General features: G+C 38.4%; 1 pseudogene; it reads right to left on the bottom strand.

Moving 5' to 3' along the window:
• Window positions 1-23,699: 23,699 nt before the first annotated feature.
• LOC134368791 (U6 spliceosomal RNA) lies at window positions 23,700-23,797 on the bottom strand (annotated as a pseudogene).
• Window positions 23,798-25,054: the final 1,257 nt, after the last annotated feature.

The following is a 25,054-nucleotide window of genomic DNA, read 5'->3' as shown; positions in this document are numbered from 1 at the left end:
AGCAGCAACTCATAAGTTTTGTTATATTGTGTCTTCATTTTCATCCATCTCAATGTGTTTTCTGACTTCCCTTTTGATTTCTTCTTTGATCCACTTGTTGCTTAAGAATGTGTTCTTTAATTTCCATATATTTGTGAGTATTTTTTCTCATTATTGGTTTCTAATTTTATTCTGTTGTGGCCAGGGAACATTCTTTGTATTATTTTAACCATTTTAAATTTATTTAGGTTTGCTTTATGACCTAACATATGGCCTATTCTGAGGAATGTCCCATGTGCAGTTGAGAAGAATATATACTATGTTGCTGTCACTGGGTGGAGTGTTCTATAGGTATCTATTAAGTCTAGTCAGCTTACTGTACTGTTCAAATACTCTATTTTCTTATTGATCTTCTCTCTAATTATATCCCTACTAAAACTAAGTAAAATTTTATATTTCTTTTTATTTGTCTATTATTGCTTCATGTATGTTTGTGCTCTGTTGGTGGGTATATATATGTTTGTATTTGTTATATTTTCCTGATGGATTGACAATTTTATCTCTAGTAACATTTCATTAAAACCATTTTGTCTGATATTAGTATAGCCATTCCAGTTTCCCTTTGGTGTTGTTTGCATGAAGTAACTTTTTCGATACTTTTACTTTCAGTCTGTGTCATTGAATCTAAAGTGTGTCTACTGTCATCAACAAATAGAACATTTTAAAAATCTAGTCTGACCATCCTTCTCTTCTGATTTTATTGTTTAATCCATACACATTTAGCATTAGTATTGATATAGTTGTATTTACATCTGCCATTTTACTTTTTGTTTTTCTATGTGTCTCATGTCATTTTCTTACTCGATTCCCCCTTTGTTTTCTTTTAAATTTATTGGAACCAGCCCAAATGCCCATCATCAGATGAGTGGATACGGAAAATGTGGTACATCTACACAATGGAATACTACTCAGCTATAAAAACGAATGAAATACTGCCATTTGCAACAACATGGATGGACCTTGAGAGAATTATATTAAGTGAAACAAGTCAGGCACAGAAAGAGAAATACCACATGTTCTCACTTATTGGAGGGAGCTAAACATTAATATATAAATTCACACACACACATACACACACACACACACAAATCGGGGGGGGGGAGGGAAGAAGATATAACAACCACAATTACTTGAAGTTGATACAACAAGCAAACAGAAAGGACATTGTTGGGGGGGAGGGGGGGGAGGGAGAAGGGAGGGAGGTTTTGGTGATGGGGAGCATTAATCAGCTACAATGTATATCGACAAAATAAAATTAAAAAAAAAAATAAATAAAAAAATAAATTTATTGAATATTTTTAAATGTAGCATTTACATTCCATTAATGATTTTTCACTATTTTTTAATTTATATTTTTGATAGTTGTTCTATACATCTTAACTTAGAATCAGCTTCAGGTTTAAACTATACTAGCTTAATTCTAGTGATATGTAGAAACATGACTACTATATAGCTCCCCCTTCTCTTGTTATATATATATACACATACATATATATCACATCTATAAATGATACAAACTCAACAATCCATTGTTATATTTATTATTTTACTATCTGTATTTATTTCCTTACCTTACACAGCTTTGCTCTCTGCTTCTTCCTTTGCATTGTTATTGACAAATACAGACTATCCCTGATTTATGTTGACTTACAACTTTTGACTTTACAATGGTGCAAAATTGATACACATTCAGTAGAAACTGTACTTCAAATTTTGAATTTTGGTCTTTTCCCAGGCTAGCAATATGTGACACTATACTCTCTCATGATGTAAGCTGCAGCTCCCAGTGGGCCATGTGATCATGAGGGTAAACAACCAGTATCTTACAGTGCACTGTGTTGTCAGTGTTTTTTGAAGCTGTGTTTTGTGTTTTTGCATCCCATCATGTCTACAAGACACCGATTTTCAACTTATAACATTTTCAACTTAGGACAGGTTTTTCAGTATGTAACTCCATCATAAGTCAAGGAGCAGCTGTACATTATATGTATTACATTTCTACTTTTTATAGGCCCAACAATACATTGTATACATATTACTTATTGATGGATCTTGGACATGATCAGAGACATTTTACACACACTCAGCACAAAATGGCCACCAGCCTTTCCCTTATGAGAAACCTCATGGTTTCTGAGAAATAGGAACTCCTCCACAACAGGACCAAACCCCTCCCTGATTACATCAGCCTTCCTTACAGCCTATATAAGCCCTCCCCCCCTGATGCTGGTTGCTGCTCTCCATTTTGAGTGCAGCCCAGCAGATTCTTTTCCTGTAATAAAGTTTGATTGGTACCTGGCATTTTGGCTCACCTTCTTTCATTTTGGTGGTGAAACCTGGGAAGGGTCCTGGCTGGGACCTTTGGACGATCCCCTCTCAGGTTGATTGGCCCCCCGGCCACCATTCCCGGACCTTCCAAACTGAGTACCTCTGAGACTCTCTCCTTCTGCCGTTTCAGACCAACACATCCAAAATCAGCCTCAATTCAAGGTGAGTCAGTGGGTCTGTCCTACTTCTATGGTTCCCCTGACTACTCTCTACAACTACTCTCTACTTGCTATGAAGCTGAGGTGTCTGGCTGAGGGAACCCTCTCATGCCATCCAGCTATTGGAGGACACTCCTCTAGCCAGTTGGTGGCTTCTCTCTCAAAAAGAAGGCATACATCAATGAGGATGCTCCTTGGTGTTACCAGTCTTCTACTGGGACTGATAACCTCCTTTCTCACCATCTAAATGGGATACTCACAATCCAAACCTCCACGCTCTACACCCTTGGGCTGTCTCCTGGCCAATTTAAACCTAAATGTCTCGTTTTCTCCATGCTCTATGCCTCTGGGCTGTGTCCTGGCCAACCTCTTGGCCTCCAGGGAGATATTAAGTGCAAATGCCTCATTTTCTACTGCAATCAGGTTTGGCCTAAATACAAACTAGACAATGGATCCCACTGGCCAGAAAATGGCACTTTCAATTTGGATACTCTCAGAGGCCTAGACAACTTTTCTCACTGAAGTGGCATAGCCAGAGAGATTCCTTATGTTCAAGTCTTCTATATCCGATAGTGTCCTCTCTGTCAAAACTGTCCTATGTCTCGAATTCTCCTAGCTCATGCCCAACCTCCCCTTCTGGACTTGGATCAATGTTTTGATCTGTCAGAACACTCTGCTCCCCAACCACCTCCATACACTCCAGATCCTCCACCAGCTCCTTCACCTTTTCCCTCTCTTTGTCCTCAGCCACCCAACACCTCTCCTTTTTCCCCTTCATCAGGTGACAACACCGCCTCAGCTCTGGCTCATTTATACCCACTCCAGAAAGTGGCAGGGATGAAGGGAATTGTCCAGGTCCATGTCCCCCTCTCTTTCCAATCTCTCCCAAATCAAAAAACAACTGGGATCTTTCCAGTCCAACCCGGATACATATCATAAGGAATTCAGATATCTCACCCAGTCTTATGATCTCACCTGGCATGATGTGTTCATGATTCTCACTTCCACCTTGTCCCCCGAGGATAGGGAGCAGATCTGGATAACAGCCCAACAACAGGCAGATGAGGAACATGCCCCAAATCACACACCTACTTCATGGCCTCCAAAAGGCTACTCGCAAGTCAGTCAATTATGACAAGCTTAGAGAAATCACACAGAGATCCATTGAAAGTCCCGTGAGCTCTTAACCTGCCTCTCTGAGGCTTTACATTAATATACATTTATAGATCCAAACTCCCCTGCAGGCATGGCCCTCTTACACTCTCATTTCATTACCCAATCAGCCCCTGATATAAAAAAAAAACCAAAAACAACTTGAGGATAGTCCAAATATGACCCAACGAGACCTCCTCAATGCAGCTTTCAAGGTTTTTAACAATAGGGAGGAGGAGGAGAAGAAAGATCGATACCAAAGAGATCGGGCCAAATACCAACTCCTGGCTAATGCCATCCAAGGCTCACGTTACCCTTAAGCCATCTGCCTCTAGGTGCAAGCCACCCAGGAACTGCTTCAAACATGGTCAACTGGGCCACTGGGTACCGGCCTGTCCTAACCCCAGGCCCCCTCCTGGGCCATATCCTCACTGCAAACAGCCAGGTCACTCGGGGGTTGACTGTTCCATTTACCAGAGAGGGACTGGCCCAGTCCCCAACCCACAGCCTTTGGCTTCACAGCCATCCTTACCAGAACTTTTTGGATTCACTGAAGAGGAGGACTGATGATGCCCAGGGCCCAAAGCTCCCATGGAGATCACCATGCATGAGTCCAGGGTAACTCTCCTCATAGCAGGTAGTAAGCCCATCTCTTTTGTCATTGATACAGGAGCCACTTACTCTACCCTTCCTGAATATGCAGGACCAACAACCCTGTCCTCTATAACAATAGTAGGGTCACAGGATCAGAATACCGCCCACGGTTCACTCAACTCCTTACCTGCACCCTACGTCATACCCAATTCACACACAAATTTTTAATAATGCCTCAATGCCCAGCCCCCTTACTGGGATGGGACATCCTATCCAAATTCAAAGATACCCTTACCCTAAACACTTTAACTCCAGCTACAATACTGCTGTTGTAGGCTGCCCCAGACTTGGCTACTGAGGCTTCCACCTTCTCCTTCCCCTTGGACAAGGTAATCCCATAGTATGGGACACTTCTTCTCCCTTAATTGCTATGCACCATTCCTCTATCCTTGTTAAGTTGCAGAACCCCTCTTTGTTCCTTAATGTCCCACAATACCCCATCACTGACAAACACCTAATGGGCTTAAAACCCATCATACACAAACTCCTTTCTTCTCTTCTCTTACAGCCTACCCACTCGCCTTTTGATACACCCATCCTTCCAGTTATAACGCCTAATGGCTCACATCATTTAGTTCAAGACCTCAGGGCCATTAATGTGGCCATTTTACCCATAAACCAAATTGTTTCTAACCCCTATACTCTTCTATCCACAATCTCAACAACCCATTTCTTCTCTATACTTCACCTCAAAGATGCTTTTTTTTCTATCCCCTTACACCCTTCCTTTCAAAACCTGTTCACCTTCACTTGGTCGGGATAGCCCCCACTTCTTCAGCCAGGCCTTAGCTCAAGAATACAATACGTGGATGACCTCCTCCTTTGTAGCCCCTCCTATGAGGTTTCACAGGCCCACACTGTTGCTCTCCTTAATTTCCTGGCACCCAGGGGATATTAAGTGTCCCCCAGCAAGGCCCAAATTTCTTCTCCTTCAGTCACCTATTTGGGAGTCCACCTCACCCCCAACACCAGAGAAATAATGGTGGATCACAAGAGTTTAATTTCTGAACTCCCTACTCCTACCACAGAGGGTGAAATACTTTCTTTCTTGGGGTTTGCAGGGTATCTTTGCCTATGGATTCCTAACTTTGGCGTGCTAGCAAAACCACTTTGTGAGGCAGCCAAAGGGGATCCTGCCATTCCCTTAGATCCCACAAAGCCCATTCATTCTCCCTTCCAGTGATTAAAAGCCGCTCTTCTCACAGCACCAGCTCTATCCCTCCTAAACCGATCTCATCCTTTTATCCTATATGTCACCGAAACCCAAGGACTGGCAGTCAGGGTCCTGGGACAAGAGGCAGGAGGTATTTTCTCCCCAGTTGCATACCTCTCTAAACAACTAGACACCATAGCCCGGGGATGGGCCCCTTGTTCACAGGCCTTAGCAGCCATCTGCCCTTTTACCACAAGAAAGCTCTAAACTAACTTTTGGACAGCAAACAGTCATTTGTTCCCCCATCATCTTCAAGACCTTCTCAGCCACAAGGTCATGTCAATTCTCTCCCATTACTGCCTACAACTTATCCACCTTACCTTCATTGAAAATTCCCAGTTCTTCTTTAAACCTTGCCCTTGCTTAAATCTAGCCGCTCTCGTCCCAAAACACTCACGACCCTTAGAACATAATTGCATTGAGGCTTTAGACCTCTTTCTCAATCCCTTTCCATACATCTCCCCACATCCCATTATGCAGCCCCAACATACATGGTTCATAGATGGGATCACCACCTCCACGCCCACTGCCCGGGTGGGTTATGTCATAGTAAATCTAACACAAACTATTGAGGCAGTCCCCCTCCCCCTTAACACCACTTCCCAACAGGCAGAACCCATTGCCCTCACCCGTGCTCTCACTCTGGCAAGTAACAAATGAGTCAATATATACACTGACTCTAAGTACGCTTACCACGTCCTACACTCCTGTATGGCCATATAGAAGGAGAGAGGATATATGACCACTCTAGGAGGGCCCATAAAAAAACAGACATCTTATCATGATATTTCTTGAGGCAGCACAACTCCCAAAGGAGGTTGGGTTTATACACTGCAGAGGACACCAAACCTCCAATGACCCTATTCCCCAGGGAAACAAACTGGTAGATCTAACTGCAAAACAGTCTGGTCAATCACCAGGCCCCCACTTTCCCTCTCACACTCAGGTCCTTCTCATGGCCCCTACACCCTTACCCCAATACACACCTCAAGAAATACAACACCTCCAACAGTTGGAAGTACAGAGGAAGGACATCTGGTATACTCTCTCTAGGTGCTATGTCCTCCCTACCACACAAATTGAGCAAATCCTTTTAGATTTCCATAATTCAGTTCATATAGGCTATGAACCCCACTACGCCTTCTTCAGTCCTTATATTACTCTCCCCACATGGCCAAGTTACTTAAACAAATCACTCAAAATTGTCCTTTGTGTACTCATTGCTCCAATCAAGGTGGCCTCCAAGTTTGGTCCTTTCCCACCCACCAGGCCAGAGGATACACTCCTGGCCAGGATTGGCAAATTGACTTTACTCACATGCCTCCCCACAAAAGGACGTGCTTATCTTCTAACCTTAGTAGATACCTTTTCAGGTTGGGTTGAGGCTTTTCCCTGCACTTCAGAGGATGCTACAGCAGTAACGCATGCTCTCACCTCAGAAATAATCCCTCAGTTTGGCTAATACACCAGCGACCAGTCTGATAATGGCCCGGCATTCATTTCCCAGATTACACAACTCACAGCACAGATGTTACATATCAAATAGGATTTACATATACCATATAGGACTTAGTCATCAGGCAAAGTAGAAAAAAGCCAATCACCTCATAAAAACACACCTCACCAAGCTGTCCATGGAAATTCACCTCCCTCGGACCCAACCTCTACCTCTAGCACTCACTCACTTGTGACCTGCACCCCCAAACCCACTGGCCTCAGCCCCTTCGAACTTATGTATGGTAGACCCTTCACTCTCACACCTCTCCCTTCCTGCTCATCACCTTTAGGCCAGTATCTCTCTGCTCTTTTGCTTATTATTAGGGATCTTCTTTGGGAACAGGCCAACCTTCTATTGCCTCATCCTTTCCCCACCTCCTCCTCAGACTTTAAACTGAGCCTGGGACAGCAAGTGTGTATTAGAAACCCGAATCCCAAAGCCCCTCTCACCATGTTGGGAATGACCTTATACAGTACTTCTCCATGGCAGTAAAGGTACTAGGAAAGTCCCCTTGGTATCACTTATCCTTGGTAAAACTAGCATCTGAGACTTTACCTAAAGAATCTGTTAACACCGAGCCAGAGGGGTCCCTCTGTTCAACCCCCAACCCGACATCTCCTTACACTTTGTCCGTGTTAGGACCCACAAAGTTGAAAATCTCCAGGACCTCTGCTCTTCCCCCAATCCCATAAGGATGATCTTTCCCCTGGCAATCGTCCTCTCACTCTTGCAGGCCCTCTTCACGTCCTTCACACCGGAGCTGCTCCAAGACTGGTCTTGACCTGCCACCTCATGTTGAAGACATCTTTGAGTGGGTAACTGAATTAGCCTGGACGCCCTCTGTGATTACACCCCGACGAGGTTACCCTCTACTCCTTTTTCCTACTATGCACACTCTTAACCTCTCAGCCCCTGAACGACTGCCTTTCTCTTCCTCTTGCTTCTTTTCCTAACAGAGACATATGCCACACCCTGTTCACAATGTATAACCAAGGTCTTGGTGGGTGGAAGGACACTTTGCAACCCCCCAAGGTCTGCCACCCAGAATCTTTGGGGGAACCCTACAGGACACATTCACATCTGTGACATACGTTCCCACAACATGCTATGACCAGACAACTGCGACATCATGTTCTTATGGTGGTAAAAACTACTGTATTGCTCTTTCCACGGGGGATTCTGCTGGAGTTCAGTGACCCTTCCCCCAACAAAACATTTCTGCTTCACCCAAACCACTCACCTAGGCTATAGCGATGGGGGAGGACTTCAGGACAAAACACATTGTACCCCTAACCATGATGGGACTTGTCCTTCTTCTTGGTATCTGCCTCTCCTGCTGTTTCTCTAATTTCTTACAGGAATGTATGCAGGCTTTCACCAACCAAAAGGTTGTCAAATTGTTCCTGGGAGGAGGATATCATCCCTTGAGAACCACTGACCCTTCGCCAGAAGAATACAGCCTCTCCACATGAAACCAATATCCTGCCACCTAATTGTTCTATTTTTTTCATATCTTCACCCATCTCCAGCAAGAAGTAGCTTCAGAAGTATGAGACCTTTGCCCCTTTTCCCTTATCCCTATACTTAAAAGGTGGGAATGACAGAGCTTGGACATGACTAGGGCCATCTTGGATGTGATCGGTGCCATTTTACACACACTCAGCAGAAAATGGCCACCAGCCTTTCCCTTACAAGAAACCTCATGGTTTCTGAGAAATAGAAATTCCTCCACACCAGCACCAAACCCCTCCCTGATTACATCAGCCTTCCTTACAGCCTATATAAGCCCTCCCACCCCGATGCCGGTTGCTGCTCTCCATTTTTAGTGCAGCCTGACAGATTCTTTTCCTTTAATAAAGTTTGATCCGTACCTAGCGTTTCAGCTCACTTTCTTTCACTTATACATTTACATTTAAAATCAGTTAGGAAAGGGGAAATACGCACTTATAGTATCTTTTATAATTACATAATTATCTTCATTGGTGCTCTTTTTGTCATGTGAATTCAAATTACCACCTGGGATCACCTGCCTTAAGCTTGAAGACCTTTCTTTAATATTTCTTGTAAAGTGGACCAACTAACAACAAAATTTCTCAGTTTTTCTTTGAGAAAGACTATATTTCACCTTCATTTTTATACAATAGGTTTGCTGGTTATAGAATTATTCGTTGATAGTTTTTTTTCTCTTACCAATTTAAATATATGATCTCAGAGCTTCCATTGTTTCTGCTAAGAAATCAGCTATAAATCTTCTTGAAGTTCTTCTGTAAAGGGCATGTCATTTTTCTCTTGCTTCTTTCAAGATTTTCCCCTGGTTTTTGACTCTCAGCAATTTTAATATGATGTGTTAGTTTGTGCATCTCTGTGTATTTATCTTTCTTGGAGTATGTTAAACTTCCTACATTTGTAGGTTACTGTTTTCTAATAAATTTGTAAAGTTTTTAGCCAGTATTTCTTAGAATAATTTTTTCTTCTTCCTCTGTTTCTTCCCCTTCTGATTCTCTCATTATGCATATGTTGTTATGCTTACTGATGTCCCACACTTCTCTGAGGGTCTGTCCATTTCTTTATTCTCTTTTTTCTCCCTGTTCTTTAGCTTAAATAATTTTTATTGCTCTACTTTCAAATTTGCTAATGGTTTCTTCTTTAGTTCAAATCTACTGTTAGTCCATTTCTGTTGCTTATAACAAAATACTTAGAACTGGATACTTCTTAAGGAAACAAAATTTATTGTTTACAGTTTCAGAGGCTGAGAAGTCCAAATCCAGGGAACACATCTGGTGAGGGTCTTCTTTGGTGATGCCTTTACAGCAATGCAGGGGTATCACTTGATAGAAAATGGCAGAGCAGAGAGAGACTCTCATGTGTTCTCCTTTTAAAGTCCTCAGAACCATGCCTCTAACCACCATTATTAATCCATTCATTATGGCATGGTCCTACAATCTAGTCACCTCTTCGGTGCCCCACCTTTCAATTACCATAATAGGATTTCCCACCCTCAACAGTTACACTGGGAATTAAGCTTCTAATATATAGACTTTGGGGGACACAATTCAATCAATCCACATCATGCCCCTTCAGTGAATTTTTTATTTCAGTTATTGTACCTTTCAACTTCACAATTTCCATTTGATTATATTTTATAATTTGTCTTCATTGATATTCTGTTTGACATAACATTGGCATCATACCTTCCTTTACTTCTGTAGTCATGCTTTCCTTAACTTCTGTGAACATATTTATAATGATGTATTAGTTTCCTGGGGCTTCTGGCTTAACCAATAGAAACTGTCACGCAGTTATGGAAGCTAGAAGTCCAAGATCAAGGTGTCAGCAGGCCCATGATCCCTTTGAAGGCATGATGGAAATATTTGTTCCAAGTCTCTCTACTAGCTTGAGGTATTTTCTTGGCTTGTAGCAGCATAACTCCAATCTTCATATGGCATTCTCCCTGTGTGCCTGTCTCTGCCAAATTTTCCCTTTTTGTAAGTAAACCAGTTATATTGGATTTGGGGCCCACCCTACTCTAGTCTGATACCTTCTTAACCAAACTAATTTCATCTGAAATGACCCTATTTCCAAATAAAGTCACATTCTGAGGTACTGGAGATTAGGAGTACAACATAAACATTTTGGTGGGACACAATTCAATCCATAACAAATGGCTACTTTGAAGTCTTTTGTTGTTGTTGTTGTTGTTGTTGTTGTTACCATGTTAAAAGGTCCCTTTGGTAAAGCCTGGGAGAAAAATTAACAGTATAAACCTTTGGTAATCTACCAGGGTCCTTCCTCAAGGGGATTTGGGCTTCCCTTCATTATAGGAGTTTTGAGTCTGTAAGCTGGCTCAAGTATTGGAATTGACTGAGGGGCCATGACTTTCTGTTTTTTATGATTCGGGTAAGACTTGTTTACTTGGCCTAGAACTTTTCTGTTTACACAGATCAAGTAAGAATTTAGTAGTTTTCCTATCTATTTCACTTCTAATAATACCACGATTTATGCCATAAGTCTGTGTGAGTCAGACCATTCTGATTGCTTTGACTCTGCTGTCAAGGTTGGTTACCACAACCACCTTGCCTTTGTCATATGAGTATTATCACTTAGCTCCTCCCACTCTGAGTCCAATTACTCCCATTGCATTTATGTTTCCCAATTCAGTGACTGCAATTCCTACTGTAAGGTCTGGCCTACAGAGAAGAGCAATCACAGAACTCAAGGATTTTCATTGAAACTATATAGGAATAAAATTTATTTCTGTAGATAACAATAACCATCACAGAATCGATACCCTTTGGAAGGATAGGCCAGTATATCTCAAATTCCTCCATCAGAGCATTTTGATTCTGCACAATGGGCCAGGGTGTTCCAATATTTAAATAAAATAGTAATCTTTTCTCGGTTTGAAAAATAATTAAGATAGTATTCTTAATTTGAAATTCACAATAGCCAAGAGTTGGAAGCAACCTAAATGTCCTTCAAGGGATGATTGGATAAAGAAAATGTGGTATATATACACAATGGAATGCTACTCAGCCATAAAAAATATTGAAATTCTGCTATTTGCAGCAATACAGATGAGCTTGTAGAAATTTATGTTAAGTGAAATAAGCCAGGTACAGAGAAAATACCACATCATCACTCATATGTGGAAGCTAAAAAAGTTATCTCACGGAAGCAAAGAATAGAATAGTGGTTACTAGATACAGGAGAGGGGAAGAGAATGGGGGGAAGGGGAAGTGGGGAAGGGGAGAGGGTGGTCAGTTGATACAAAATAGTAGAGAGATAGAAAGAATGGGATCTAGTGTTCTATATTAATAAAGGGAGACTACAGTTAACAACAAAGTACTGTGTATTTTTGAATAGCTAGTTGAGGTAATGTTGAATGTTCCTAACACAAAGAAGTGGCAAATGTTTAAGGTGATGAATACACTAAGCACCCTGATACGATCATTGCCCAAAGTATCACATTATACTCCATAAATATATACAATTATCATGGGTCAATTAAGAAAAATAAATTAAAAAGACAGAAATAAAAATAAATTCCCCTTCTGTACATTTGTTTAATTTTTTGACTCTTGCTACAGCTTCTCTATATTAAAATATGTAATAAAATAGTAATAAATTGTACAAAATCATATAGCTATGATGAAATTACACAATTTCATCATAGTATATCATGAAATTACACAAAGAGAATCATGACTTCAGGTGCTCTACCACTTGAACACATTTCGGACTCACTGAGATGGATGAAAAAGATGGAGGAGGTGGGTAATGGCAATGGGACAGCATAAGAAAAAGTTTTAGATGGTACAGTGAGAAGACCCACTTTGAATGGGCAGTATATGTCTACTAGATTAGTAGAAAATAAAGTTGGTTAGATAATAATAAGGTATACTATCCTGACTGTAGTAATTTACAATTGCAGAGAGTTTACACATAACCAAGTTCATCCTCATAACAACCCTGTGAAATGAAGAGGGCAGGTAATAATGTTACCATCAGTAATGACATCTTCAAATTATCGAGCCTTACTATGTACCAGACATCTTGCTAGATGCTTTACATACATTATTTCTATGCTTACAATAACCTGCAATATAGGTTTTATTATCCTGATTGTACAGATAAGTAAACTATGGCTCAGAAAGGTTAAATAACTGCTCAAGGTCATACAGCTACAAAAAACAAACACTTATATTTGAACCCCAGGTCTGTCTGATCCCAGCTCCACTATACTATTGCAATAGCATGAGAAGAAGAGAGGAAAGAAGTAAAAAGGGAGAGGGTAGTGACAAGTACATAATATTACAGCTTACCTACAATAACTTTAAGGTTGAGCATTCCAGAAAATAAACTAAAATAATTTATGAAGTCCATTTCATATAAACAGCTCCAGCTCTGGCAACTTCAAAAATCAACACACTCCACTTTGGAAAGCCCAACTGTCACACTAAAGTATTTTGATTGCATTGGGTTCACCTCAGAAGTCACATTCTGGAGTCATTTATCCAATGTGAAATGGTAGAAATGAAAAAGTTTTCTAGATTGACAACACTTACAACTTATTTTTTAATCCTTGCGGGGATGCCAGCAACCAACATGAATTCTTTAGGTAATAGAAATGTTTAAAGCAATCCACAAGGTAAAAGCTGAGGGGTTTCGATGACTAGCATTCCTACCAAAGTATTTTTTTCTATATGGAGAGGTCTAGAGATTGCCATAGCCAGGGAAAAGCACCAAGGCCTGGCTCAGAGTCCCATTCCCTCTTGAAAGGATGAAATACTCAGGATCATCAGAGGGACAAATGATTTTGCCTGTGGGAAAGGGCTGGGATTATAGATCAACACCCGTAAGGAAGGAGAGAAATGCTGACAACAGGGCTTAGACTAGAGAAAGGGCAACATTTATCTTAGCTTCAGAGAGAATAATGAAATCTATCACAGGATTTGGACCCTCTTAGGAGGGAAGCTTTGCTACCCATTCCCTGCTGGAGGTATACTTAAAACCCAGAAGAACAGAAAAAAAAGCCTCTGAGAAGCCTAAAAATACCAGATGACCAGACATCAGTGTAGAGATACTAGAAATATGAAAATCCAAGAAAATATGACACAACCAAAAGAGTACAGTAATTCTCAAATACCAGACACTGTAGAGCAGGAAAGTCTTGAAATGACTGAAAAGGAATTCAGAGCAACAATCTTAAGGAAACTCACTGACATACAAGAAGGCTCAGATAACACAGTGAAATGGGAATTAAAAATCCAGGATATAAAGCAGGAAATTTACAAAGAGATTAACACCTTAAAAAAGAATGTAGAAGAACTCATGGAACTGAAAGATTCACTGAATGAAATATAAAACACAACCAATAGCTTAAGCAGCAGGCTAGAACAAACAGATGAAGGAATTTCTGATCTTAAAGACAGTCTTTTCTAAATAACCCAGGCAGTCAAAAAAAAGGAAAAAAGAATTTTAAAAATGAAGAAAACCTAAGAGAGCTTAGAAGACAACCTTAAGCACACAAACATTCAAATCATGGGTGTTCCAGAGGGGAGGAGAAAGGAAAAGGTATGGAAAACTTATTCAATGAAATAATAACAGAAAACTTCCCAGGTATAGGGAGAGACATGGACCTTAAGATTCAGAAGGCTTAAAGATCCCCAAACAGATTCAACCTCTCCAAGACACATTACAGTCAAACTGGCAAAGGTCAAAGACAAAGAATCTTAAAAGAAGCAAGAAAAAAGCATCAAGTCACCTATAAGGGAGCCCCTATCAGATTAATAGCAGACTTCTCAAAAGAAACTCTACAGGCCAGAAGAAAATGGGATGATATATTCAAAATACTAAAAGAAAAAACTGCCAGCCAAGAATACTATACCCAGTAAGGGTATCCTTCAGAAATGAAGGAGAAATACTGTATTTTCCAGACAAACAAAAACTGTGGGAGTTCACCACCACATGGCCAGCCCCACAAGAAATCCTCAAGGAAGTCCTGCATCTGGAATCTGAAAAACGATAATCACTACCATGAATACAAAAGAAAGAACAAAACCCACTGGTAGAACAAAAATACAAATGAGAAAGAGAAAGAAACTAAATCTTACCACCACAAAAAACCATAATGACAATGTATTAATGCGCCTGCTTTATTTCTGATTTTAGTAAGTTTGGTCTTCTCTCTTTTTTCCTTGGTCAATCTAGATAAAGGTTTGCAAATTTTGTTGATCTTTTTAAAGAATCATTTTGTTGATTTTCTCTATTGTTTTTTAATTCCCTATTTCATACATTTCTGTTGTAATCTTTGTTATTTCCTACTTATATTCACTTTTGATTTAGTTTGCTCTTCTTTTTCTATTTTCTTAAGGTCTAAGTTTACATTTCAAATTTGACATTTTTCTTATTTTTCACGTAGGTGTTTACAAGTATAAATTTTCCTCTAAGCACTGTATGAGCCTGCATCCTATACATTTTGATATGTTGCACTTTGATTTTTATCTGAAAGTACTCTCTAGTTTCCCTGTATTTTTTTCTTTTTACCCATTGTTTAATTAGGAGAGTGTTGTTTAATTTCCACATATATGTGAATTTTCTGTTTTGTTCTGTTATGGTGGTCAGAGAACATATTTTCTATGATCTTAGTCTTTTTAAATGTATTAAGACTTGTTTTGTGGCAAAAAAAAAGCCCACTACATTTTACATTTTGTAATGATGAATATGCCAACTATCCTGATTGTATTATACACAAATACTGATAGTCAACTCAGTACTGCACAAATATGTATAATCAATTATGTTTCAATAAAAAAAAAAAAAGAAGCCTACCAAGATGACACTGAGTCTAGGAAGTAAATTTACTCCATTGTGTACTTAAAAGCCAACTAACTCATATTGTCTGATTAATTTTTTAGCTCAATTTTTTTAATTTAAAAAATATGAATAAACAACCTTGAAAATATTTTATTTTAGAGAAAGTGGCATCTTTTACAAAATCAAGGAAGACTGATACTGTTTTTACTCATAGAAAACATTCTGGGTAAAAAAAAATCAAAAACAAAGTAAAATAAAAACCCTTATAATGCACCTACTATATAAGGTTCGAGGAACAAATTACTCAAAAGTGTGGTCCACCAATAGTAGCATAGGCATCACCTGGGAGCCCATTCAATTGCTGAACCCCAGACCTATTGACTCAGAATATGCATTTTAACCACTCCCAAGTAGGTTTGAGAAGAACTGGTCTAGGCTTGTGCTGGGAAAAACAGAAAAATGTCAGGGCCCCTCAGATGTTCAGAATCTTGCCGAGCATTTGCTGTAAATATCCTCAGGTGTTCCTTGTTACTACTTAATGTAAGTTGTGTATGGGCACCTACGTGTCCAGGGTTGTGGACATAAGTATAAAAGACTAACAGCTCTGATCCATAGTGCTTCTCAGAACTCTCAGAGAAGCCACTAGGATAGCTGCTCCTAGATCTGAATAAAACCCATTCATTTTTCTATACCTATGGCTCCCAGAACCTTTTCTTTTCTATTACCTAGCTCACAGACCTGCGTGTGGAGGGTATGTAACCCAATCTGTGCAATAGACTCGAGAGGTCTGTAAGCCCTAGCTTTACAGCTTGAGAAAATATTTCTCCAAGTGTGCCTTTTGACTACTTTCATCAGAATAATCTGTGGCACTGGTGAAAAAATTAAGTATCTCGGGTCCTATCTCAGACCTACTTACTAAATCACATCTCTCAGTGAGACCTGGGAGTGTATATTATTAACAAGTGCAGTAGAGCAGTAAATTTCAATCTTGAGCATATATCAGAATCATTTGGAGGGCCTGTTAAATCAGATCACTGGGCTCTTCTCCAGAGTTCTCTGATTTAGTAAACCTGGAGTGGGGCCTGAGATTTTGCATTTCTAAGTTTCTTGGTGATGTTGATGCTATTAGTTGAGGGATCACAACAGGAAAACCAATGCATTAGACATAATTTTAATAAGTTTAGTTATCTGGGTTTCCTAGTCTATATTAACAGGAACAATTAGAAAGGAAGTAGCCAGAGGCAAGCATACCAGTAGCAACAAGAAGCAACATTTGACAGGCTGAGACTTAGGGGAAAAAAAACCCCAGAAACTATAAAAAAGAGACATAAGAAACAAACAAACATATTTTCCTAAGGCTATTGACTACATGTGTCTCAATCCAACCCCTCTCCCATGACTGACAGTCTCCCAGTCCTTGAGTGTTATCATTGTATCTTATATGATACATATGATAAATATCATATCTGATATGACTGGGGGTCATATGATTAACAATGACCCCCACTCATCAAGAAAAGGTTTAATTCTGTTCAGATTACTGTTAAAGCTGGTATGCAATCAATATATTTTAGAAATATTTCCATCCAGGGTCAATTTTTAAACTCTAATGCTTAAATTGTCTGACAAATTCAGTTTTGAAAACCATCCTATCATTTCCAAATGATGCAGAATAAATGAGGATTATCTGAAACTGAAGCTCAGGCAATACAAATGTGGTAATAACAGTACCTGACATTTCAAAAGCAAGTTTATTTTTTCATGTAATACTGACAATAATACTTTGTAACAGAAGTGAATTAAATTGCCAAGGTCACATAACTAGCTATTGATGGTGGGGCTCAGATTTGAACTTAGGTTTATCTGACTCCATTTCTCTGTATCATTCTGCTTTCTTTACAGGGAAAAAAGAAACTCAGGCACAGAAGCTGGATACTTAGCTGTCCTGGATATCTGCAGGCCATATTACTTGTACAACTACTTGTAAGACAGGCATTCAAAGTTTATTAGCATGAGTAGTTTCTCTCATTTACAGAGGAATGACCAAGAAACCACAAGAACTCCTTTAATGCTCCGGTTGCCACAATGTACAATGTGACCTTTCTTCCTCCTTCACCTCTGTAAATTACACTGTTTCTTGGAGCCACTCCTACCTCCTCTTACACCTGATCCTTCTTGTCCCAGGCTCCAATTATTCAGTGACATCACCGAAGGTCTAATGGGGATAGGAGAGGAAATAAGAGACAAGGAGAGAGAAAGCCTTAAGGCCCATGTGACCATCTCTTCTCCCCCACACCCCTACTTCCCTGGTCCCTGGGCTAACCTCCAAATCCATCTCACAGCCTCATCTTGCTCCTATGATAAGTGACTAAAACGGTGAGACTGATTATCCTTTGGAATGCTGATAAAGCTTACCTTACCCCTCCAAGAATTCAATCCTCACCTTTCACAGCTATGCACACATACAGTTTTTTTGAAAGGGCTAAGTGAATACGATGTTTTAGAGAGGAAACTCTTACTCCTGCTTTCCTATAGTTGTTGGCAGTCAATATCTTCAAAACCTTCGAAAGGGCAGTGTACTTCCTTCATTCAGGATGGGTAACTGACAAGAAGGACGATTCTCTTCCATAATAACCCCAAAAAGAAACGGAAAAGTGAAAGGTTTGTGTGCAGCAGACCTAGATAAAATTCATAGCACTGCAACTTAGAGTTGCATGACTTGGAACAAATTGTTTAGCCTATATATGATTTATAAAATGGGAGTAATAACAGAATAGTTATGAAGCACTGATGCGATAATAAATATGAAAATTCTGTAAAAGGTATAGAGGGGTGTATGGATATAAATTTTGATTGCTAATATAATTTTGTGTTTCTGGCATTTCACATGTTCCCATATAATCACTATTATTACTAAAAGTTAGATTTCATAGTACTATTTATTTGTTTAAAATGCACTTATTGAGCTCTTGCTTTGTTAGAGACACTGTCCTAGTCATTGGGAGCATAAAAAACACATCGGATGCAATTATTTTCCTGGGAAGGGATATCTCAATCTATTCAGGTATATTAAGTTTAACTAGGTTTGGTGGTGGTGAAAGGGTGGTGGCTGGCCTAGGAATCTGACCACTACTTTTTGTGCTGATAATTTAAAAATTAAACCTATTATATTATATATGTGGGAATAATGTCAGTGAAGTGACAAAGTAGTCAGCTCCAAACTCCTATCCCTCCACAGACATATTGAAAAACAAGTAGAAACTGTCAGAAATGACTTTATCAGAACTCTGGAAAACAGTCGAATGTTTAAAACAACCAGGCCAAAGTAAAATCAAGAAAATGCCAGCTGAAAAATGGTAGGAAAACTTTATGTCATTTTTTATTCACCCTTTCCCCACCCCCTCCCTGACTCAGCTGTGGTTTTGATGATGGCAGCCCCCACTCCCAGTATAGGATGCTGGTCCCTGGTTCCAGAGGGAGCAGAGTAGACCCCATTCTCAAATTATTGTGTTAATTTGTTCTAACCTGTCTGGGCACCACATGAAGGACTAATGCAAGGTGCTCATGTTTGTTTCACCTAACTTCAAATTCAGTCAGGGTAGAAAAGTGGCAACCATTACTTAAAACATTGTAACATGGATAGGAAACCCGTAGCCATCTGGGTCAAAAGATTACAGTTGAAATATACGATAGACTGCCTAAAGCCTTTGAGAAAAAGCAAGGGAGAAAGTTTCTTTGGAAAATTAGGACATCCAAAAGTGCCTGTGTATAATGGGGAATTTAAAAAGCCTCATGCATGCCTAGGGCAGGATGTGTGCTCAGAGAAAAACTTAGATAACCCAAGCTCTCACCTCTGGCTAATTTCTAGGCTCAGTGCAAGAAGGAAGCAATGGAAAATGCACAGGTGTAAATAACCTGGCAAACTGCTGAAGGAGTGCCCCAGCACAGATCCAATCAGCAAAGACTGGGAGAAATGTTTTCCTGTATTATTTTTAACTCCTGGAGTTCAAGAAACTCTGTCAAAACTCTACCTGTAATTTGACTCAACATGGGGGTCGGGGGAGGGCCTCTAGCTAAACACAAGCTAAAATAAGAGAGACTTCAGTGACCACACATGACAAGGAATATAGTCTTCACAAAAAAACCATTTGAAAAATTCACTAAACAAAGCATTCAACTAAACCACAGCATTCAATAATCAAAACCAGTAAACACTGAATAAGAAAAAGAATCCGATTTCCAGAGCTGGCATATTATAATATTCAAATGGCCAACTTCAACAAAAAATCATAAGGCATACAAATAAATAGAAAATTTTACTGTAGTCACTGGAAAAAAAAAACACAACTGTCTTAAGTATGCTCAAAGAGCTAAAGGAAACCATGCAGAAAGAAGTAAAAAGAACCAGGAAATAATATATTTAAAAAGTAAGTATCAATGAAGAGCTAGAAATTATGAAAAAAAGATCCAAATAGAATTTCTTGAGATGAAAAATACAATAACTGAAGGAAATAATTCACTAGAGAAGTTCAAGAGCACATTTGAGCAGGTGGAAAAACCAGAGAAACTGAAGACAAGAAAATTGAAATAATTGATTCTGAAGAGCAGAAGGAAAAAAAGAATGAAGAGAACTAAAGAAAGTCTAAGAGACCTGTAGAATACCATCAAGTGAGTGAACACACAGATTATGGATGTCCCAGAAGGAGAAAAAAGAGAAAGAAGCAGAAAGAATATTTCCACATATAATGACCAAATATTTCCTTAATTTAATGCAACATAAATGTATACATACAAGCTCAACAAACTCTAAGAGTAATAAAATTAAAGAGATCCACACTGAGACATGTTACAATCAAAATGTAAAAAGACAGAGATAAAGAGAATCTTCAAAGCAACAAGGGAGATGCAACTTATCACATAAAGGAGGATCTCAGTAAGATTAATAGCCAATTTCTTATCAGAAACCATGGAAGTCGGAAGACAGTAAAATGACATACTTAAAGTGCTGAAAGAAAACAAAAAGTGCCAACAAAGAATTCTATATCCTGTAAAAGTATAATTTTAAATTGAAGGAGAAATTAAGATTTTCCAGATTAAAAAAAAAAAAAATCGAAGTGAACTTGTTACCAGTAGGCTTTCCTACAAGAAATGATGAAGGGGAGTCCTTCAGGTTGAAATGAAAAGACACTAGGTAGTAACTAGAAGCCATATGAAGAAATAATGATGTAAACATAAAAACCAGTATTATTTCAATTTTGGTTTGTAACTTCACATTTTATTTTCTACATGATTAAAAAGACAAATACATAAAAATAATTATAAACCTAAGTTATGGGACACACAATGCTTAAAGATAAAATTTGTGTCGATAACAATATAAAGGGGAAGTGAAACTCAATAAGAGCAGAGTTTTTGTGTGCTCAACTCAGAAGCTAAGTTGGTATCAATTCAAACTAAATTATTAGAAGTTTATGATGTTAATTACAATCCCCATGGCAAGCACTAAAACAAATCTAAAAATTACAAAAAAGAAAATGAGAATAGAATGAAAATGGTAAACTACAAAAAATCAATTAAACACAAAAGAAAACAGTAATGGAGTAAATGAGGGACAAAAAGGCATAAGATGTACAGAAAACAAATAGAAAACTGGCAGAATCCTTTCCTTATCAGTAATTACTTTAAATGCAATTGAATTAAATTATTCAACCAAAAGGCAGAGATTAGTCTATTGGATAAAAGACATGATCCAGCTATATGCTGACTACAAGAGACTCCCTTTAGATCCAAAGACATAATTGCTTGAAAGTGTAAGAATGGGAGAATATATTATATACAAATATTAGCCAAAAATACAGCTAGGGTGGCTATACTAATATCAGACAAAATATGGCAAAGCTGATCCACAAAATCATATGGAACAACTGGGGGCCCCAAATAGCCAAAACAATCTTTAAAAAGAACAAAGTTGTAGAACTCACACTTTCTGATTTCAAATTTTACTACAAACTTTACTACAGTTATCAAAACTGTGTGGTACTGGCATAAAGCTAAACATACTGACCAATGTAACAAAATTGACAGTGCAGAAATAAACCCATACATCTATGGCCTGGTTTTTGACAAGGGTGCCAAGACTACTCAATCGGGAAAAAGAGTTGCTTCAACAAATACTATTAGGACAACTGGATATTAACATGCAAAAGAACAAAGTTTGACCCCTACCTCACACCATATACAAAAATTGAAATGGATGGATGACTTGAATATAAGAGTGAAAACCATAAAACCTTTAGAAGAAAACATATGACCTTGGATTTGGCAATGGATTCTTAGATATGACACCAAAAGCGAAAGCAATAATAAAAAATAAACTAATTGGACTTCATAAAAATTAAAACCTTTTGAGAATTAATGAACATGATCAAGAAAGTGAAAAGGCAGTCTACAGAATGAGAGAAAAAACTTGCAAATCATGTATCTGATAAGGGACTAGTATCCAGAATTTATAAAAAACTTTTACAACTTAACAATAAAAAGGTGTGGGAGCTAAAAATAAATAAATAAATACACAAATAAACTGGGGTGGGGAGGGAAGAAGACACAACAATCACAATTCCTTGAAGTTGATATGACAAGTGAACAGATATGAGGTTGTTGGGAGGGAGGGGGGAGAGGGAGGAGGGAGGGAGGTTTCAGTAATGGGCCACAATAATCAACCACATTATATATTGACAAAATAAAATAAAATTTAAAAAAGGAGAGAAAGAATGGAGAAGACTAGGAGGGCAGGAAAAAAACCCTAATTTTTAAAAAATGGGCAAAAGATTTGAATAGATATTTCCTCAAAAATATATACAAAGGCCAATATGCACATAAAAAGATGCTCAACATCATTGGTCACCAGGGAAATGCAAACCAAAACCACAATAAGGTACTACTGTATCACATTTGCTAGGAAAAAAACTAGAAAATAATACAATCGAGGATGTGCAGAAATTGGAATTCTCATACATTGCTGATGAGAATGTAGAATAGCTTGGTCACTGTGGAAAAGTTCAGCAGTTCCCCCCAAAAGTAAACACAGAATAACCATATAACCTTACAATTCCAGTCCTAGATATATAACCCAAAAGAATTGTAAACATGTACTCGGACAAGTACATATAGACACATGTTCATTGCAGCATTATTCACAATAGCCCAAAGGTGGAAATAGCAAAAATCTTCATCAAAGGATGAATGAATAAACAAATACTATTCAGTTATAAATGCTGCAAGGTGGAAGAAACTTGAAAACATCATGGTAAGTGAAAAAAGAGAGGCACAAAAAGGCACATATTGTATGCATCTATATACATGAAATACTCAGAATAGATAAATCCATAGAGACAGAACACAGATTGGTGGCTGCCCGGGGCTAAGGGCAGTGGAGAATTGGAGAAACTGCTTAATGGGTAAAGAGTTTTACTTTGGAGTCACAGAAATGTTTTGCAACTATATAGAAAGTTAGCATAACACTGTGAATGTACTAAATGCCACTTGTTTACTTCAAAATGGCTACTTTTATGTTATGTGAATTTCACTCCGATAAATTTTTTAAAAATTACATATATAATACATGCTTGCTGTAGAAAAATTGGAAATCAGAAAAACATATAAAGAAGAAAATAAATGTCACCTGCATTAACTACCATTTGCAATATTGTTGTTTCCTTGGAAAGTATGTTTGGAGCTGCAGAAAAATAACTAACATTACCTTTGGAATTAACCCCTATACTGAGGACGGCCTTGAAATGATTACCAAAGGTCTAAACTAATCCAAATTAGTGGCAGGGTCTTTCCTGCGATGAATTAGCACCTAGGTACAGATTCATATCCAGATTAAGTGAGCTGAAAGTTCCATTTCTGTGCTTTGTGTTAAAATATCTCCCCAAGGAGTCAGGGTTTTTATTTAGAAATGCAAAGACCCTGGACTCTGCTTTTAGGAACACAATTCAGAAAGAATGAGTAGAACTAAGCAGACTGCCTTCCTATAGTCCAGTTCCCCTATTTTTGGAAGACGGTAATTACTAGAACAAGGAAGACTCTGCATTGAAATAAATACAACACTTTTACTTCAACCAACATTATTAAAATATTTTAAATAAAATTTTTATTTAATTAATTTATTTTTATAAATTTGTTTTTAATTAACAGGTATTAATTTTACATATTTATGGGGCACAGAGTTATATTTTAATATATGTATTCAATATGTGGTGATCAAATCAGGGTAATTAGCATATCCATCATCATAAAAATTTATCATTTCTTTGTGATTCTAGCAGTTTGAAAATATAAAAGTATGGAACACTTTACAAATTTGTGTGCAAAAGGGCCATGCTAATCTTCTCTGTATCATTCCAATTTTATCATATGTGCTGCTGAAGCGAGCACTAAAGTCTTTAAAAGTATAAGAAAAGGTGAATTCAAATCAATTTGCAAAATTGATGAAAAACTCTGTAGCACGGTTGTCTAAAATTAACAGAATTTGGGAAGGAAAAGACTATATCAAGATACAGATAATTTTCCTTAAGAGACACCACACATTTTAACAAGCACAAGATAGGGATTGAATCAGATGACCTTTGAGGTCCATTCCTACCCTGAGATTTTATAATTCTCTGGTAGTAGAGTTGCCCATCCTTAAACTAGTTCCTTACAGTCAGCTCTATGGACACACATCACATATATTCCCACTTTCATACTTTGGCAAGTAATAATAAATTTACAAAGACTAATCTTTCATAATTTAGAAAATGTTTTTACATATGCCGTCTCATTCAATCCTAACAGTGGTAGTAAGGTGGGGTGAATGGTATCATTTCTGTTTTATAGTTGAAGAAACAGACTCAAAGAAGTTATTATTTTGCTTCTTTTTTCTCTATTTAGACAATCTACAAGGCCCACCTTAGTGAGAAAAACACGGACTAATTAAAATCAAATTTGAATTAAGATTAACCTTCTCTGAATTCCTATTGCACTTAAAGTCAGTTCTACATATTTTACTACTAAAGTGCTATTTTTTTCTATGCCGATATTTTCCTGTGTGTTGTAATGCTGCAACACACAAAGAAAAGCATAGATTTTACAATCAATGGGCTTGAACCCTGACCTTTCTACATCCTAGCTGGGCCACTGCAGTGGATTGAATGGCTCCCCAAAGTCACTGAAGCTTAATCCCCACTGTAACTGTTGAGGGTAAGAAATTCCATTATTATAATTGAAAGGCAGGGCCTTGAAGAGGTGATTAAGTTGATGATTTAATGGTGGTCATGGGTGTGGTTCTAAGGGCTTTAAAAGGAGAGGGCATGAGGAGCTCTCTCTGTTTGTTTCTGCCATCTCACAATGTTATAGATACCCTGTGTCACCAAAGCTACCACTAAGGACGGCCTTCATCAGATATGTTCCCTGGACTTTGGACTTCCCAGCCTCCAAAACTGTAAGCAATAAGTTTAGTTTTCTTATAAATTACCCAGTTCCAGGTATTTTGTTATAAGCAACAGAAATGGACTAATATAGAAAATCTGTACCAGAGAAGTGGGATGTTGCTTATAACAAATACTTGAAAATGTGGAAGTGGCTTTGGAACTGGGTGTTGAGGAGAGGCTGGAAGAATATGGATGTATAGGCTGGGAAAAGTCTAGATGATGG

Source organism: Cynocephalus volans, chromosome X, assembly GCF_027409185.1.
Source record: "Cynocephalus volans isolate mCynVol1 chromosome X, mCynVol1.pri, whole genome shotgun sequence".
Taxonomy (NCBI): Eukaryota; Metazoa; Chordata; class Mammalia; order Dermoptera; family Cynocephalidae; genus Cynocephalus; species Cynocephalus volans.
The sequence above is the reverse complement of the archived record's forward strand: the minus strand, read 5'-3'. Positions and strand labels throughout refer to the sequence as shown.